The 16919-nt window shown below is 37.1% G+C and overlaps 1 long non-coding RNA gene across 4 annotated transcripts in view; it reads right to left on the reverse strand.

Annotated features, from left to right (window-relative positions):
* Positions 1 to 752: 752 nt before the first annotated feature.
* LOC131737441 (uncharacterized) overlaps positions 753 to 16919 on the reverse strand; it is a 67103-nt gene continuing 50936 nt past the window's right edge. For 2 of the 4 annotated variants that reach the window (XR_009329047.1, XR_009329049.1), the window contains exon 5: positions 754 to 1511. This is a non-coding gene — a long non-coding RNA (uncharacterized LOC131737441). Of the gene's footprint in view, positions 1512 to 3498; positions 3580 to 16919 lie in introns of all 4 variants that reach the window. The other 2 variants (XR_009329048.1, XR_009329046.1) reach the window with 2 other exon arrangements.

Genomic DNA, 16919 nt, shown 5'->3' on the forward strand with positions numbered 1-16919 from the left:
AAAAGTTTAAAACACCCCTGTGGCCTCAAAAGGCCTCTCAAACATCTTCTCTGTAAGACCAGCTGGTATGTCAGAGTGTAACCATTAACCTGTCCCCCTATGCAACGCTATGCCCCCATTGAATGTAAGACATCACATTTGCTATATGTGGTATGTATTACTGATATATATCTTATATCCACTAGGGAAACATATACTAATTAGAACATTACAGAGAGACTGAATGTATTTTACTTGTTAGTGCTCATAGTGTTACTGCTGCTTGTAATTCAATGTGTTATTGAGCTACCCAGTCCAGCCACCCTGTCCTCCCAGTCACTGTCAACTGGGAGGATCACTCAGTGCTGAGAATGCTTAAACTAAAGCACTTCTCTTGTGATTTATGCAATATGATTATGTTCTGTTTGTGCAGAGCTTTCCCAAATACCAGCAAATCTGAGAAATTCAAGATGCTATACGAATAGTCAGAAAAAAACAATATTTGTTTATAAAAACTGGCTCAGTATACAATTCTGACATTACCTATTTTCAAAGAAGTTGGTTATCCAATGTATTTACATAGATCCTTCGTATTTTCAATGCTTCTCATTAACTGACTTCTGTTATATCTAAAACATATAATATGCACAGACAATCTGGCAAGATAATCATCATTCTTGGTTATGTTTTAATGCAAATTAATTCTGGGTACATCATTTATGTTGGATTTACATGTATTAAAATGATGACTGGTTAATCTGTCCCTTGTATTGGTACTAGAAGAAAATTCAGAAACTGATTAAAAATATTCTTAGTGCATGTTTTATTTGGACAGTCATTTTTTTCTTTTTGTCAATAATGCATTCACCCATAGATTCATATTCAGAAGTGCAAGTGTAAGTAGAATATTTTAAGGTTACATTTTCTTAAAAGAAAAAGTTTCATACTGCAAATCAGCATTTTTGTCATGATGGATTTCATACGTCTCAATCTGGCAACTGATACAGTGTCAGACACATTACAGTACCAGAAATGTGAAATTGCTTTGGATTTGTGTCTTAACATCTTTACAATGTTAAGTACTCTTGAAGTTGACAGTATATGATAATGCTTTTCCAGATCATGTGGCCAATTTTAAAATTGGAAAACAAAATATGATATTTTATTTGTTTGTCTGTTTGTTTTTTAAACCACCACTAGTGTATGTCTATTATTCTGAGAAACAATTCGACATGTGTCTTTTTTAATGTCTAATCATTGTCGAAACATTTGTCTTGTTGACTAGAAGTTTCTTTAGTTTTACTTGGCATGGCAATCAAAGTAGTAGAAAACAGTTTAATCAAGAAAAATAACGCATTACATTAAACATGCTTTCACGGTCCATCAGTATGCTGCAGCTTTTCTTGAGACACATCATTCAGAGTCATGAAGTTCAGATGTCTAAAAAGTCATGGATGTAGAAACAGGAGCAGCAGAGGAAACTGTTGTTCATTCAGTTCATTTCTTTCAGTTGGAAGTGTTGGAAGTTCCAGCTGAGTAAAAGTAAAAACAAATAACAGAACTTCATAACGTAAACACTTATGGTGTAGTAATAGAATAGGTTTACCAGTTATAGGAAGGTGGTAGTATGATCAACAGTTGTTGAAATTAAAACAAATGTAAAAATAGCCCCCTCAATGATAACATTTAAGAATTTTAGTCTTTAGACAAAAAACTTCAGTAGGACTGGTGTGACTTTTATTGTCATTATTCCAGATTGAAATAGTGTCAGAAGCCTGCCCCACACGGAGCAGAATATTGGTGAACAACAATTAAATACTTCTCTGCAAGTACATGTTTTATGCTTGCTTTGCTTTTTAACATTTAACATTTGTCTGTCTCTCTTACAAACTTTTGACTTCACCTTTTTTTTTTAATTTGGAATCACCAATAATTTTTCTTATTTTCTCCCCAATTTAAAATGTTCAATTATTTTTATTTCAACCCGGCTCACCGTTACCACCCCCGCGGTGACTTGGGAGGGACGAAGACGGACACATGTCCTCTGAAACGTGTGCCGTCAGCTGTCCGCTTGTTTTCACTCGGCGGGCCCACCATGCAACCACCTCAGAGCTACAGCGTTGGAAGGCCACGCAGCTCTGGGTAGCTTACAGGCAGGCCCAGTCTACAGAGGTCGCTGGTGCGCGGTGAGCTGAGGACACCCTGACCGACCTAGGCCTTCCCCACCCGGGTGGCGCTTGGCCAATTGTGCGCCGCCCCCTGCCGGTCGGCAGTGGAATAGCCTGGACCTGAACCTGCGACCTATGGCGCATCCTGCACTCCCTGAGTGCCTTTACCGGACGTGCCACTCGGGAGCCCCCTTGACTTGACATTTGACTTGAATAATTAAGAGGTCACCTCACATTTTTGCATGTCTGCATTCCATTAAACAGTATATATAGGAATAGAACCTGGTTAGTCTGAAACGATAAACCCACAGTTTAGGTGGTTCTGTAGAAAATACAATAAATTAAGTTTAAAAACTAAAGTTCAGGAGGAGGGACGGCCCCTACATATTCAATGTAACCTATCAAAATCACATGAATACCCACATAACTCAACCCTCTCTTGCATTTGATTCATTCACATCCCTCCACCTCCTCCCATCTCCGTCCCAGCAGCTTCTCTAGTTACAATCTATTTTGGGGGTCTCCTGAACTGTCCAGATGGCCAGGTGGTGGTGGACCCTCAAACCAGGCAAGTTTAATGCTAAATTGTTTTCTGAGACATTCATCACACAATCATCAATAAGAGTTTACCAAACTCAATACAAATTTGTCCTGAACTACTGAAAATACTGTTTGCCCCCCAACCTGGGGGTCAAGCAAAGGTAAAACCGCTTTGAACTTGGTCAACATTGATGTTGACATTTTATTCAAATTCAAACTCATCTTGACAACAGTTAATGAAAATGCCTCACAACACAAGAAAATGTATAGCAACTGTTACATTTCCTTCCTCAGATTTTCTATATATTCTATACCTTCCAAGTCAAAGACATTATATATGTGTGTGTGTGTATGTGTGTTTTGTCATGACATAATGTCTATTTCATTCATTGGTTTGTGGTTAGATTTTGGGTACATTGGTAGAAAAAAATAAATCAATGTATGGTAAGTCCCACAAGCTGTGCCAGAGAAGACACAATAGGATAATTCTCTATTATTGCTCAATAATGTGTACCTGTACTTGTAAATACTAGCTACACTTTGTTCTGCTGCCAAATGCACTGTACCTCTATCATGTTCACACAGTAGCAGCAGTATTAGGAGATTGCCTAAGAAATGATATGTACGCTCACAAAACAAGAAACACAAGTTTTGGCTTTCCTGATAACTGAATGTTACCTAAGTGTATTTAACCCAAAATGCAAATCTAATGGAAAACCTGTCAAGAAAATCTATATAGTCACATTCCATTCTCTGCCTTGATGTAGGTGCTTACAGAAAAAGTGACCTCTACATACTCCTACATACTTACTGCATGGTGTCATGTGACGCTCCACTCTCCTGTGACTGCCTTCAGCTGGATAGTTGCACTCATTTCATAAAAGCCACATTGCTAAAATAGAATGCACATAGATTACCTCAAGAATGGAAATCCAGTGAACCATCGGAGCCGAATAGGTTGCTGCTGTGTCTTAATAATCGCTTTCAAAGCAGAAGCGGCTGTGTGGCTGTGCTTTTGTTCAGGTTCTTCTGGCTACTTCAGATTTAGCATTTGGGTTGACCCTCACATTCAACAGCATTGTATACTGCCTCCAGTTTAGTTGCGGAACAGATGGCTGAACCGCACATTAAACACAGACAGAACATAAATTGTACGGTGAGACACATCCATGTCTTAATTAGTTTACTCCACTTTTAGCAGTCTGTGCTAAAACTAAAGCAAAATACAGCCTTTGATAGAACAACTGTTTTTTTTTGTTTTTTTTTTTGCCCTCCAGTAAAATGCTGAAATGCATGCACCGTACTGAATCTTCAGAATGGTATTATTATAGTAACAAAAGTTACCTGACATGTCGAAAGCCAATCAGAAGTCTTTTTGTTACAGTTTTATGGTTTACACATTTTACAGTTACCTTACCACGTCAAACCCAATTCCTTTGCAGCAATCTCACACAAGACAATTATCAAAATAACTGTTGATGTTTATATATATATATATATATATATATATATATATATATATATATATATATACATATATATATATATATATATATATATATATATATATATATATATGCCATCAACCCAAGCACTGTGAGAATTAGAAAAACAACTGGGAGAGGGAACTGGTTAGCGCCTTGCCAGGAAGAGGTGCCAATATAAACAGCGACTGATCAGTTTAATTAAAAAGCAAAGGACACCAAGAGACAAACGTTACAAATGCAAACAAAGCAGCACTGATTTGAAATCTTGTTGTCTTTCAGTGACTGGATGTATCCGGTGGATAATTAATCCTGATGAACTCCAAATGTCAGCATGATTATTAGACCACTGAAATTCATTTCACAGTTGTTCAACTTTAATATTTTGTATCCCAGATCATTTTCTAACGCTCAAGAGTTGTTATTTCAGTTTATTACCACAAAACTGCCCCTGGTGCTGTGTTTGAAAATGGACTACTGCCTAAATCAGCAGTCATTGCGCTTGATCCATGACAAGGTTCCATTTGGCAATGCCGAAGCTCACAGGACATTAAAGGATACTCATTTACCTTTTTTTTATATGTTCTTTTCTCAATACTAATTCCAAACCTTAGCATTCTATCAAACAAAATGAATTTCTGCACCCTACTTAATATGATCCCCAAAGACACTGTTATGCCAAAATAGGCTCCCTCTTTTCATCTCTTTGCAGTTGCATAACTTCAGAAGAAATCCTTTGTATACAGTTTGATCTGATGGCTTGGCTGTTGTCAAAAGTCACCACTGTGGGGGGTTACTACCAGGTGACACCAAACATTGTGTGTGGGTAAGGGGCGGGGGGGCAGGGGGGAAGGGTGCTGGTGGGGATTGGGGGTAGGCAGGATGGTTGAAATGTTGGAAGTCCTCTATGAAGATATAAATCAATACCAGAAAACTGAGAAATCTTTATTTAATTTTTAGCATCACTAGCATAATTTTATTAAGTAATGTATGTCTTGTGATTCTTTAACATATTAGTACAGTGTAGAACTGGCTAATTAAATGATAAAGTCAATGTTGTATCACCAGCTATAATAAAACCCTGATAAAGTGACACAGCACAAGTGATAAGAGCACCACCTCCCAGACCATGGCTGCTATGACCCTGGGAAGTATGTGGTTGTCTCCCCAGTCTGGGATCCCAACAAAGTCAAGGGTATTGAACCTAGCCTTAAACTACATGAGGTCCTGAAATTTTAAACTGCAGGCATTTTAGGAATAATCGACTAATAGTTGACTGTAATGCTATGGCACACATGTCCTGTAATAAATTGTATAATGGTTCATGCACAAGTTTCGGAGGGATTTTCTAAATGTATTTTCTGAAGTGGGAGCTCACGCTATCTTACACAGTCCTCATCCTGGCAGCAATCTGAATCTTAAAAAAGCCTACCCATTGGCTCATCTTTGTCGGTCTTCAGGTACTTTAGTAATCTTGACGCTGAAATAAAGGTTCAGAGGTGCCACAAGACCACCGGACCAAGACAAAACAAAGAGCAGTTTAAATACTAAAATAAGGAGCTTTTCAAACAAGAAGTGCACTTAAGTGGGTATCTTCATGCGTCTGTGACTCACAAAGCATTATAAATGCCTCAAATCTAGCCATTGCTCTTTTTCTCTGATGTTTTTATTTTTAAATTAACAAATCTTTGTGTAACTAGACTCGGGATGACACATTTAAAAACAATTCATCATTTAGTTTAATTTCTGTTTTGCTTCCTGAGCTATCAGAGATGGAAGATTTGAATTACAAACGTGCCGTTTTGACTTACTAGAGTGATACTGTGGCAAGCAGGTTTCAAGTAGGGAGGCAAACAAACACACTTTGAACAAACTGGTCAACAAAGCCTGCTTTCTAATGAAGTAGACTGCACAGGAGGCTATACTAGAGTAAAGAGACATCCGGGAATTTGATTTGAGTGTGTTTGATTATAGTACATCTTTAATTGGAATTATGACAAAAAAAAATGCAGGTTTCTTCTCAAATGTATATCCGTAGAAACCATGGGCAAAAGCTGGGCCCCTCAGCAAAGGACCTATGTTAACTAAGACAATTTGGAAAACTGTCAGTCATAAATAGTATAGGTTGCTTAACCTGATTACTTGAAAGTAGATGCTTCTTTATATTGTGCAACTAGTTCACAGCTCCACACCTATGTGAGTTAATCAAGTTTGACCCCCCCAGCTTACCTGGTGCACTAAAGAAAAGTTCACAATGTTTATGTAAATTGAGTTGATTATATTTTTGGCTGGTCATTATTATATATTATTAATTGATTGATTGAATTATGTATTTAATTAATGTGGAATTCCAGTTAAACAACATGAAATGTTTTTCATTATCTCTATGCACCCTTAGAGTTGTGATCAACTAATCCATGCTTCATTAATTAATTGTTTCTATTTAAAAAAAAAAAAACAACAAAGAAACCAGCGCCCTCCTCTGGTAGCATGGTGTTAAAACACTTTAAAAAGTTATATTTCCATGTTGTTTGTTGTTGTTGTTTTATACCTACCATTAATTTATGTTTAAGTCTGATTATATATATATATTTATTCTAGAATAAATGTGGTTTGTTTGCAAAAATAGTCAATGGTTTTCCAAAAGATAGAAAATAGAGTTTTAAAAGCATGAAAGGCTGGTAGCCAAAACATTGTGTAAACCAAACAAATTGTTAACGAAAGAGAAAATGCTGGACCTAGAATGGGATCCAGGGATAAGGACCATGTGTATGTTTGTATGAGGCCTTTTGTCTGTGGAATTTTTCTAGTGGCATACCTTACGAATTGTAAATTAAAATACATTCTAAAAGGGGGAAGCTTAAAGGTCTCTGTTTCTATCACTGCTGGTTAACTAAAATCAGATCTGATCTGATATGAAAGGTGACATGCTCCCAGAGGAAGTTATCAGTGCCAGCACATAGCTGACTAGACCTCTCGCTGTTAAACTGTCTCCCAGGAGACACTTGGGATTTATTTACAAGTTGTGTCTGTGTCAACTGTTTAAATTCAGTTGTGCTTGCCCTTAAAGAAAATGTTCTCATTGTAACTCTGGCAAAGAAACAACAAAATGTCTGTGAAGAAATAATTAAACTGTAATAGAGGTATTACAGTTAAGTACTGCTGCCTGGGGTATGGGATTCTGAGCATAAATAAATATTGTACACCATAGACTAAGGTACACTAAAATGCTTTTATTGAATACAATTCAAAATACAGGTATGAAGTAGACTGTAGCTAGCCAAAACATGATGTTACTGTAAGTATGTGCAGTACAAAATGTAGAAACAGTAGAGAATGGTAAGAACAGCAGCACAGGGGTCCGGACAGCTATGTCTACAGAATTATCAAGTCAATGTTTTTAAGTGCTATAGTTATTCTTAAAAAGTTATTGGAATGGTACATTTTAATCATGTCTGTCAGTAAGGACCATCTGCTGTGTTACCCTACTCATTTTGAAGTACTAATAGATTGTAAAAGTATCTAATCTAATCTTTTAGTTTCCTCATGGTGCTGTTTAATAGTTTTTATGGCAACCCAGAGCGTGTCTGGCTTAACTGAGGAAGCAGTTTCTTGCAGGATAAATAAATTCATTAGTCAACACACAAAACTTTTAGATTGCAAGAACACGTCTAACAGGTAGATCTAAGACTGCATCTATCAGCAAACATTCCTAAGGGCTTGGATTACTAAGAAATAGTGGTCCCCAGGGCTCTATTCTTCGTCTCTGTTTATTTTCCCTGTATGTTAATGATTTGTGATTCACTGGGTCCTCTTGAATGCCATATGTATGCTGGTATTTGTATAAGCAAACAACTGCAGCATCTTTTTTATCATCTCTGCAAATTTGCATTCTATAAAGGCAAATAATTTCATGATTTTTAATTCTATGCGGAAATTAAATAATGTAATTACTGTATCTTGCTGTTTGGTTTGGACAGATTACCGTCCTTTGATATTGTATTGAATTCTTCAGAATCAATTGTTGTGCAACATGTGAAGTGTACTGCACTGACCCAGCATCTGTGCAAGATGAGAGCTTTACTGAAACTTTGTTTTTAAACCTGGATCTGATTAACTAAAAAGTTACATTCTGGTCTTGATTAGCTTCATGGTGATTTAGTGTTTGGGTAGCAAGCCCCTTGGAATCCAGTTGCTCACTGAATCTAAAGATACATGTCTACAGGAAATGTGTAATCACCACACTGCCGAATGCAATCAGAAATGTGCCTTTGCCGTTGTTTAGTATGAGTGCCAGTTTCTTACCCTTCGTTTTACTTTCTACCAGCTATTGTTTAACCCTGCTGAGGATGCACCCTGCTGTCTTTCAGGAGGACCCCCGTGAATGTCAATGGAATCACCTCATGGCCAAGTAAGCAAATAAATAAACATAGTTTATCCCGGGAATATCTCTTTTAGTACTACTCCCATACTAATACTACAGAACTAAGGACTAGATGTGATCAGCCTATATATAGCACTGGATAATCCTCCTGGATGGCATTAACCACATATTTTAAGGGATAAATGGATGGTTGATTCCCCAGTGTAAAATACTCCAATAAAATCCAGTAGTGGCTATTTGTGGCGTTGGATAGAATGACCACATTGATCCCTTAGATGAGTTATCCTTTTCACTTAATTTGAAGTGACTTTTATTCTGTTCCTGAATTGTATGAAGTCAATGAAAAATGGATGTGGACCCTATATCAATCTATACCACTGGAAATCGGACTCCTGAATATAGTGTGGTTTTATATTAACATTTTTTTCTGTCTGTCTCCAGCCACTCAGTACAGCAATTCACTTTTCCATTTAAAATGAATGTTTCGCAACAGATGTCTGGATTTAGGCTTCCGTTTACCAAAGCTTTTTTACACCAGGATGAAATACATATAATAAACAATAGAATAAAACTGTGAGAAAGCATTAGGTGGACTTCAGAAGCCGTACCTTTTTAATTGTTTCTTATTAGACTCGCAAATTATGAAACAGCTTATGTAAATTATTTCAGCAAAATAAGACCATAAAAGGTGCCTTTAATCTTCCAGCTGGTAGTTCAATCTAAATTCATAAAAAGGTTTTTGGACAGAATTTAGATTCCAGTAATACATCATCACAGCAACAGGAAGTAGCAGGCGGTTACACTGAAAGATGACCGGACCACTACTGAGTATGTAAAGGTGTCCTGGATCTGTGGTGTTAGCCTAACGATAATGAAGGGAGGGGTTCAAAAAAACTAATTTGTAATTAAATCTTTGGGTGAAGAAAGCTATTGTGAACTGTAACCAATTAGAGGTAAAATAAGATGAGGCTTGCAGTTATTTTTTAAGCCACAGTGAAAATAACAATTTCTCTAGGAGAAGAAAATCAATCAATGAATTAAGGCAATGATGTTTGGTGGAATTAGGATTGTAATTTAAATAATTAACATATCAAGGTCATATGAAATGTGCGCCTCGGTCACTCTGTGATAGAGCTTATCTGTGCAAGGTTCCTAAAGTTTTACCATGATGGAGAGACTAGTAATCCACAGGAGGCTGTCTACTTAGCACCAATTTGCCTCTCAGCAGGCACCCTTTGATCCATCAATCACAGAAAGAGCAATAAATACTTTTTTTTATTATTTCTTAAGGACCCCCTCCCAGCATTAGATGGCCAGTTGATTCTGTTCTTCAAGGGAGGCTGATCCCCTCATATGCTATAATAAAAGTAGATCTGACAAAAGTTTGTGTAAGAACTAAATCTGTAGTTACTAGACAATATCCAGCCGCAGACACATTCTTTTTAAAATGATTTCATTAAACTAAGGGTTAAATAATAAAGCAAGCTGACAGAACTCCAGTGTTGACACAGCAGGAGACAATGCCTCCAGGTCTGGCAGTGTGATGCTTTACATTATCAATAAAATTAATGAAGACAAAATGACATTTAACTATAAAAAAAGAACCATATAGTTTCAATGTATCGCAGATTAAATATTTGTTTCTGGGGATGGTAAATGCCACACAGATTGATGTTTAACTGTCTGCTGTAAATCAGGGCTGTCTGACAGGTGGCTTTTCGTGACTTATAGAGCTCCACAATACGGCTCCTTTGAAGTATCCCATTTAAGGGTTTTAGTTTGAAAAGACTGTCAAAATGCAGCAAAACCGATGCTGTGTTTTAGGCATGCAACATGTTTAATGAGCAGGAGGCTAAGGAAGCTGTGTCTCATTGTAGTTGTTACTACAGTCAGCTTTACAGACTAAACTTTTTTTTTTTTTTTTTCATTTGTGATATTTAAAAATTGTCTGGCTCTACGTGAACTCCCTAGTAATCTTTCAATAAAAATAATAATAATAAACAATATATATATATATATATATATATATATATATATATATACACACAGGTCAACTAGCACAAGCACACCAGAAATGAAGGTTTGAAAAGTGCCTGGAATGGAAAAAGTCATAGCAAGTGTCTGTGAATTTTAAAGATAATAGTGAAGTATATTCAGGTGTGGGACTAATAAATAGAAACACTTACCATAGCACTGTCAAACGATTTGGGAGCCACTGTGGGCAGTGCTCAATTAAGTAAGATCAGTTACATCAGTTAATATATTTGGTTTATTTGTATTTTGATTAATAGTTGTTTGGGGTTTTTTTTGACCTGATTCATTTTTTCAGTATATCCCAGTAATACTCAATTTTACTTTTACTTGGAGAAAAAAATACTTTGTAACTAGACACTATACTGCTACAAAACAAAAAGTGGAAACAGATCCAGGCAGCATAAACTACACATGCAGTAGGTATTGCATTTAGAAACTAGCTTGCAAACTCAATGTTCAACTACCAGTTATGAAGCATTGATGTGCCTGTGTTGTGGTTGGCATAACTGGGGTGTTTCCTCCCCATTAAATTGTATGTTTTTAATATTAGATACATATATTAAGTGTATAAACACATATTTGCTGTGGGTTATTACATTTCATTATGTGAAGACTGAAGTAGAAATGAGAGTGTTTTACTTTCAAAGGCTGCAGGGGTTGGAATAATATGCCATACTTTATTAAGGCTGCTACATCTGTTATGTTGGCTTCACACACCATATTTGACCACCCCTGTGTTGCACTAGAGGCAGTTTAAAAGGCCAGAAAGTGCAGTGCTAACACATTCACATAGCCTCAACGCCCCTTTAAAGGAGTTGAGCCGAGACCAAAGGGAGGTGGTCTCAGGACAATGATAAAACGTGGGTCAAACCCACTGAGAGAGGTGAAAGCAACTTGCTGCTCTCAGGAAGAATAGGCATCCAAGGGAAAAGTTTTGATTGAGGTAGTTTGGGGGCTTTTTATAAGGGGATGTAAGCAAAAACATTTTGCTTTTTGATGATCTGAGAGAACTGTTTTTGAAACCACTTGTGTAAACAGTGCTGTACAATGTTCATTTTCAAAGCAGCAATGGAGGATTTATGTTTCTAATGGAAGATTATCATGATGTACCAGTGTGGCAGTGTGGCAGGGTGGCAGCATGGCAGTGTGGCAGTGTGGCAGGGTGGCAGGGTGAAAGCCCTGCTGGTGCACAGGTGTGAGGAGTATTGGGTGGCAGGGAGTAGGTTAAATTTCTCCCTGCAAAAACACACAGGAATGTGGCTGGAGCCAAAAATTGAATAAATGATTAAATGATTAATTAGGCTCCACCTACAGGTGTATAAAATGGTGATCACAGGTGTTAGTTTAGAATTAGTGTTGAGAATCAATGTCGGTGTTAGTGGTGAAGGTGTGTTTTGCAGTGCTGTATGTATATAGATAATTATTGTTGGTGTGTAGGGGAGTTTATGAAGCCGTGTTTATTGTGTGAAAGCAGTGGCTCGGTCTACAACCACGGTGTTTAAAATGTATATAATATAATATATGTCTTTTTGTTTAAACTGTTTGTTTTGGCCATTGTGCCTATTTGTTTTGTTTATTGTTTATTATTTTTTTAATTAAAGTGTGCAAAAGCACTTTAAACCTTGCAAGTTCTGTCTCTGGGTTTCCTTCCTGCCAATACCAGCCTTGGCTGTGATGCTTTCCACCAAAGATTTGCTGCTTTTCATAGACGCCTCCCCGTCTTATGGGTTCAGAGGCTATTTAAGAGGAAGATGGTTTGCAGCTCCTTGGCCCCAGGAGTTTAATTTAATTGATCTTTCAATTGCTCTTTTTGAGATATAGCCGATCGCCGTAGCTGTTTTTCTGTGGGGCGCCGAATGGTCAAAAAAGTCCATATTAATTAATTCAGATAACTCTGCCGTTTATTAATAAACGTTGTTCATCTTCTCCACAAATTATGAAAATTCTCAGGAGAATTACCTGGTTCTCAGTCTGTAACCAATTTTTATTAACAGCAAAACATGTTCCAGGTCATTTAAATAATATCGCTGACTCTCTCTCTTGTTTAGATTTTCAGAGATTCAGACTCTTAGCTCCAGAAGCCGATACTCTCCCCACTCCAACCCCTCCCTATTCAGGACTCATTTTTCTGTAAATCACCCAATAGGAAACTTTGCTTCACGGTATCTCGCCACGCACCCTTGAAACTTACTGGTCTATCTGGACCTGTTTTAAAAACTTCAACGCTACCTTCAATGTTCAGTTACCCTCTTACTCCACCTCAATTATCACCTCATTCTTCGTGTTCCTTCAGACAGTCACAAAAAAGTGTCTTCCATCAAAGTAGGTGCTTCAGCCATTCAATTTTTTCATAAATTCATACTTGGTGCTCCCAGCCCTATTCTCTCCTTACTCCTCAAAGGACTCCAGCGCTCCGAAGCGCCTTCTTCTCTCTTTGGTTTGCCTATCACGTCAGATATTCTTTCTCGGTGTATCTTCATTCTCAGATCCGGGTACCTCTCTGTTTCACTCAACAAAACTCTTGAAGCTCTTTTTCTACTGGCCTTTTTCAGGTTTTTAACATAAAAAGAAGTAAAACTGACCAAGAAGGCAAAGGCACCCTCTATTTTACTTCAAATGAAATTCTCACTTAAGTCCCTATGAATCCCTCTTCTCCTTCCTCCATCTCCGAACTCTTCAGGGAGCTTCAAGTACGGACCCCCTTTTTTTGAACAAAAAGAAAACTATTGTCACCCGCCACTGGTTCATTTACCATCTTCGTCAGATTTTGTCCAGATGCGGTTTCCCAGCAGACAAATATTCAGGTCATTCATTCAGAATCAGAGCAGCCTCTTCAGCTTCCCACCAAGGAGTCCCCGACCACCTAATTAAACAGCTAGGGTGGTGTTCGTCTGAGGCATATCAGATGTACATCAGGACTAACGCTTCCGATCTCAGAAAAGCACTTAATTCACTCTGTCCTTAGTTTCAGATTCCCAGAGGTTTATTTCCCTTGTCGGTTAAGGGTTTTGTTTTCCTCTCCTGCGTGCTAAACGTTTTTTGATCTCTCTCGAGTGGGTAAAAAAAAACAAGAAATAAAACCCTATAAATATATTGAGTTACTCATCGGATCCCCCTTTTTGGGGGGGAGGGGAGAGCAGCCTCATTTAACAGCCAGGCAGCCAATCAGACCTGCAGCTGGTATCAGTCAGTAATCCATCTCACCCTACTCCTTATCTGCGGCATTGAGACTTATCTAGACATTATTTTGGGGGTCTCCTGCCTCGTCCGATGGCCAGGCACGAGATCTCCAATCCAGACAGGTGAAATGCCAGATTCGTTTTGTTTCATTCCTCGCATACTGCATCAATAATCCATCTCACTCTAACTCCTTATCTGTGACATTGAGACTTATCTGGACATTATTTTGGGGGTCTCCTGCCTCGTCCGATTGCCAGGCACGAGATCTCCAATCCAGATAGGTGAAATGCCAAATTCATTTTGTTTCATTCCTCGCATACTGCATCAATAAAATACTTTATTTTTACCTCATCACTAGCGTAGTGGGGTTTGTCCTGAACTACTGAAAGCAATATTATGGAAACTAAAAAAGGCACAAAGATGGTTAGGCAAAATAAGTGTACTGTATGGATTTCTGACTTTGATAATTGATAGTCCCATATGGCATGTACAATTTGTATGATCATTTTGCAATGTCCCTTACTTATCTTATGTCTATTGTGCATTTATCAGAGTTTACCAGAGTGTATAATGATTTGCCATACTTCCGTCCTTTACTGTGATCATGTTTTATTCTGCTTTCACAATTGTTATTGTAAATTGCAATACATGGCTAATAAATCACCCAACCCAAATGTACAGAAAGTAAAGTATTCAAGCCCCTTTGGGTGTATAAAAATGCTGTGTCATTAATCTTAAAATAATTGAGATGACTATTAAGAAAGAACAAAGGATTGTTTTCATTACCAGGAACAGTGCCTGGGCTGTTCAGCCAGATTTTAGTTCTTAAAGCTTTCTGTATTTGATTACTTTACATGCAAACCCTTTTGTATGTAATTATATGTTTCCGCAGTAAAAACACATTTTAAGTGGTACCACTCAAAGATGTCAACCTCAAAGCCTAAAAGTCACAGAGATCAGTTTAAATTAGAGATACTAAAGAAGCTGGATCAAGTGTGATGATCAAGTTTAAAACAGACACAACATAAACAGAATGCCCGCATTTCATTCACTGTTCAGTAAATAATGATGTGGAAGACTTGTAACTTCACCCTGGTGTGTTTTCATATTGCTTTCTCAAAAAACCTCAGAGATGCCATTAAATACATACAGTATTCAAATCGTTCAATATCATTTCCTGCTAGTCCTTTATTCATTTATTGAAATGCAAGACAGGTATGTTTTTTCCAAAAAAGCTATTGTCCGAAAAAGCTTTTTTACAATGCAGCGAGATCTTATCCAGATACTTTAAATATTATCTCCTAGCATTCAGGAAGCTGATTTATGATTTGAGTCTGACGACTTCTTTAGCAGGGAGTTTAAGAATAATTAGCTGTTTGTATGCTTGTAAATGTAATTGAAATGTATATTCCCTCTGGGTTAGCCCATTTATATTTATGCAGCTGCAGAGCAAAAAGAGGAACATGTTTTTAGTATTTGGATAGCTAAACAATGTTCATTTAAAACCTATTAACATTTTTTTTGTGTGCATGGTTATGGTCCAGGCTAGATTTAAAGATTTTTATGCAGGATTAATGGTGAACAAGTTTTGTGTTTATTTTGTAGAAATATTGTTAAATTTCCCATTAAAATGTAATTGGTCCCCTCCATGGTAGGTTACAAGTGTAAAGGCATATGCTAGTTTAACATTTTTAGCAAGACTTGAAAATAATGCCTTCAGTTCTATGATACTTTTGGTTTTAATATACATTGGAAAATAAAGCAAAGTTAAATTAAAATATACTCAGCTGCTGGAACTGACTTGAATGCTTTCAGCCAACCTCAACGGTCTCTTGACTGGATGTCTTGCAATTAAACGGTGCATTGAAAGAAAAGGTCATGTTTCAATACCAATTCATTGTTGTATGAAAAAATAAATAATAAACCCTGTGTTAACATTCATCTAAATCATTTCTGCAAGAGTCTTGAAGGCAAAATAAAGAGCAGATAACCAGCAGTTGACTTGAAGAGTGGGGCAGTGGCCTTTCCCCTTTTGATCTATGGCGTTGTTTTGTTTACATGATAAAACTGCACATCAATATGACACTGGGAAAATGTATCATTTAAGGCGTAACCTCATGTTGACCTCCTAATGCTTACTGTCAATCAAATGGAGAGAACATTTTAGTGTTCTGTGTTGAAATTATATACCTCAGGTTGTGAAGTTTCCAAATTAAAACATGAAATTGATTTAAATGTAAAGATACTCATAAAAAAAAGGTTCAAATCAGTGTTTTCCAACTCCATTGCACATTGTCCTAATTAGAAGAGACTAAATTAAGTAGACATACATTTTGGCTAATGCATGCTTCAGTTTATGGGTTTGTGGAGTGTTGGAGGGTGTATGTTTTTTTAAACACAGACATGAACAAAACTGGAATAGCCAGGCAGAAACTAGACTTTTGCAGACTATAACGGAATGTACAGTATCTTCACCATAGTGTCACTGCTTCATGAATTAAGAATGTTCAGGAATGTTTTGAAATATACTGGACTTTCAACATGTTTGTCTGTCAAACAGCACACATCCAGTCTGACAGTTTTAGTGCTCTACAGCAAAACTTTTACGATGCCCCAAGGATTCTATTCATGTCTATTCGACCAGCTTCAGGGCTGGAAGTGAACCGGAAAAAGAAGGGATATTCACTTGTACTTAAATTCAAAACCCAGAGAAAAAAGCCATTTGTGTAAATAGTTCATAGATTCACATTGTGTTCCTGTACTACTCTCACTGCTTGAGGTATGCACTGACATAACATCCATAACCTGTGTGTCAGCATTTATATTTTAAATGTTTTTGTTTTTGTAAATGTTAGTATAACCAGGTCCCAGGAAGGTGGTAAGTGATTTGTGGTAACTGCTGACATATAGCAAACCAATATATCAAGTGAACCAGCAAAGAATACAATTGAAAGAATACTTTTATTGAAGACATTTATTTAAATTATACTCCAAACAGTATGAAAAAAGTAATAGGTCCAAACATTATTGGAGAATAGTGCAATGATGTTGAAAAGGACAAGGAAAAACACAATAAAGTTGTTCACGCTACATAAATTAAGCAGAGGGAATAACCAATTAATTCCACAAAAAATGTAATTAAATGTATTG

The sequence above is a fragment of the Acipenser ruthenus genome, chromosome 7 (assembly GCF_902713425.1).
Source record: "Acipenser ruthenus chromosome 7, fAciRut3.2 maternal haplotype, whole genome shotgun sequence".
In the NCBI taxonomy this organism is placed as follows: domain Eukaryota; kingdom Metazoa; phylum Chordata; class Actinopteri; order Acipenseriformes; family Acipenseridae; genus Acipenser; species Acipenser ruthenus.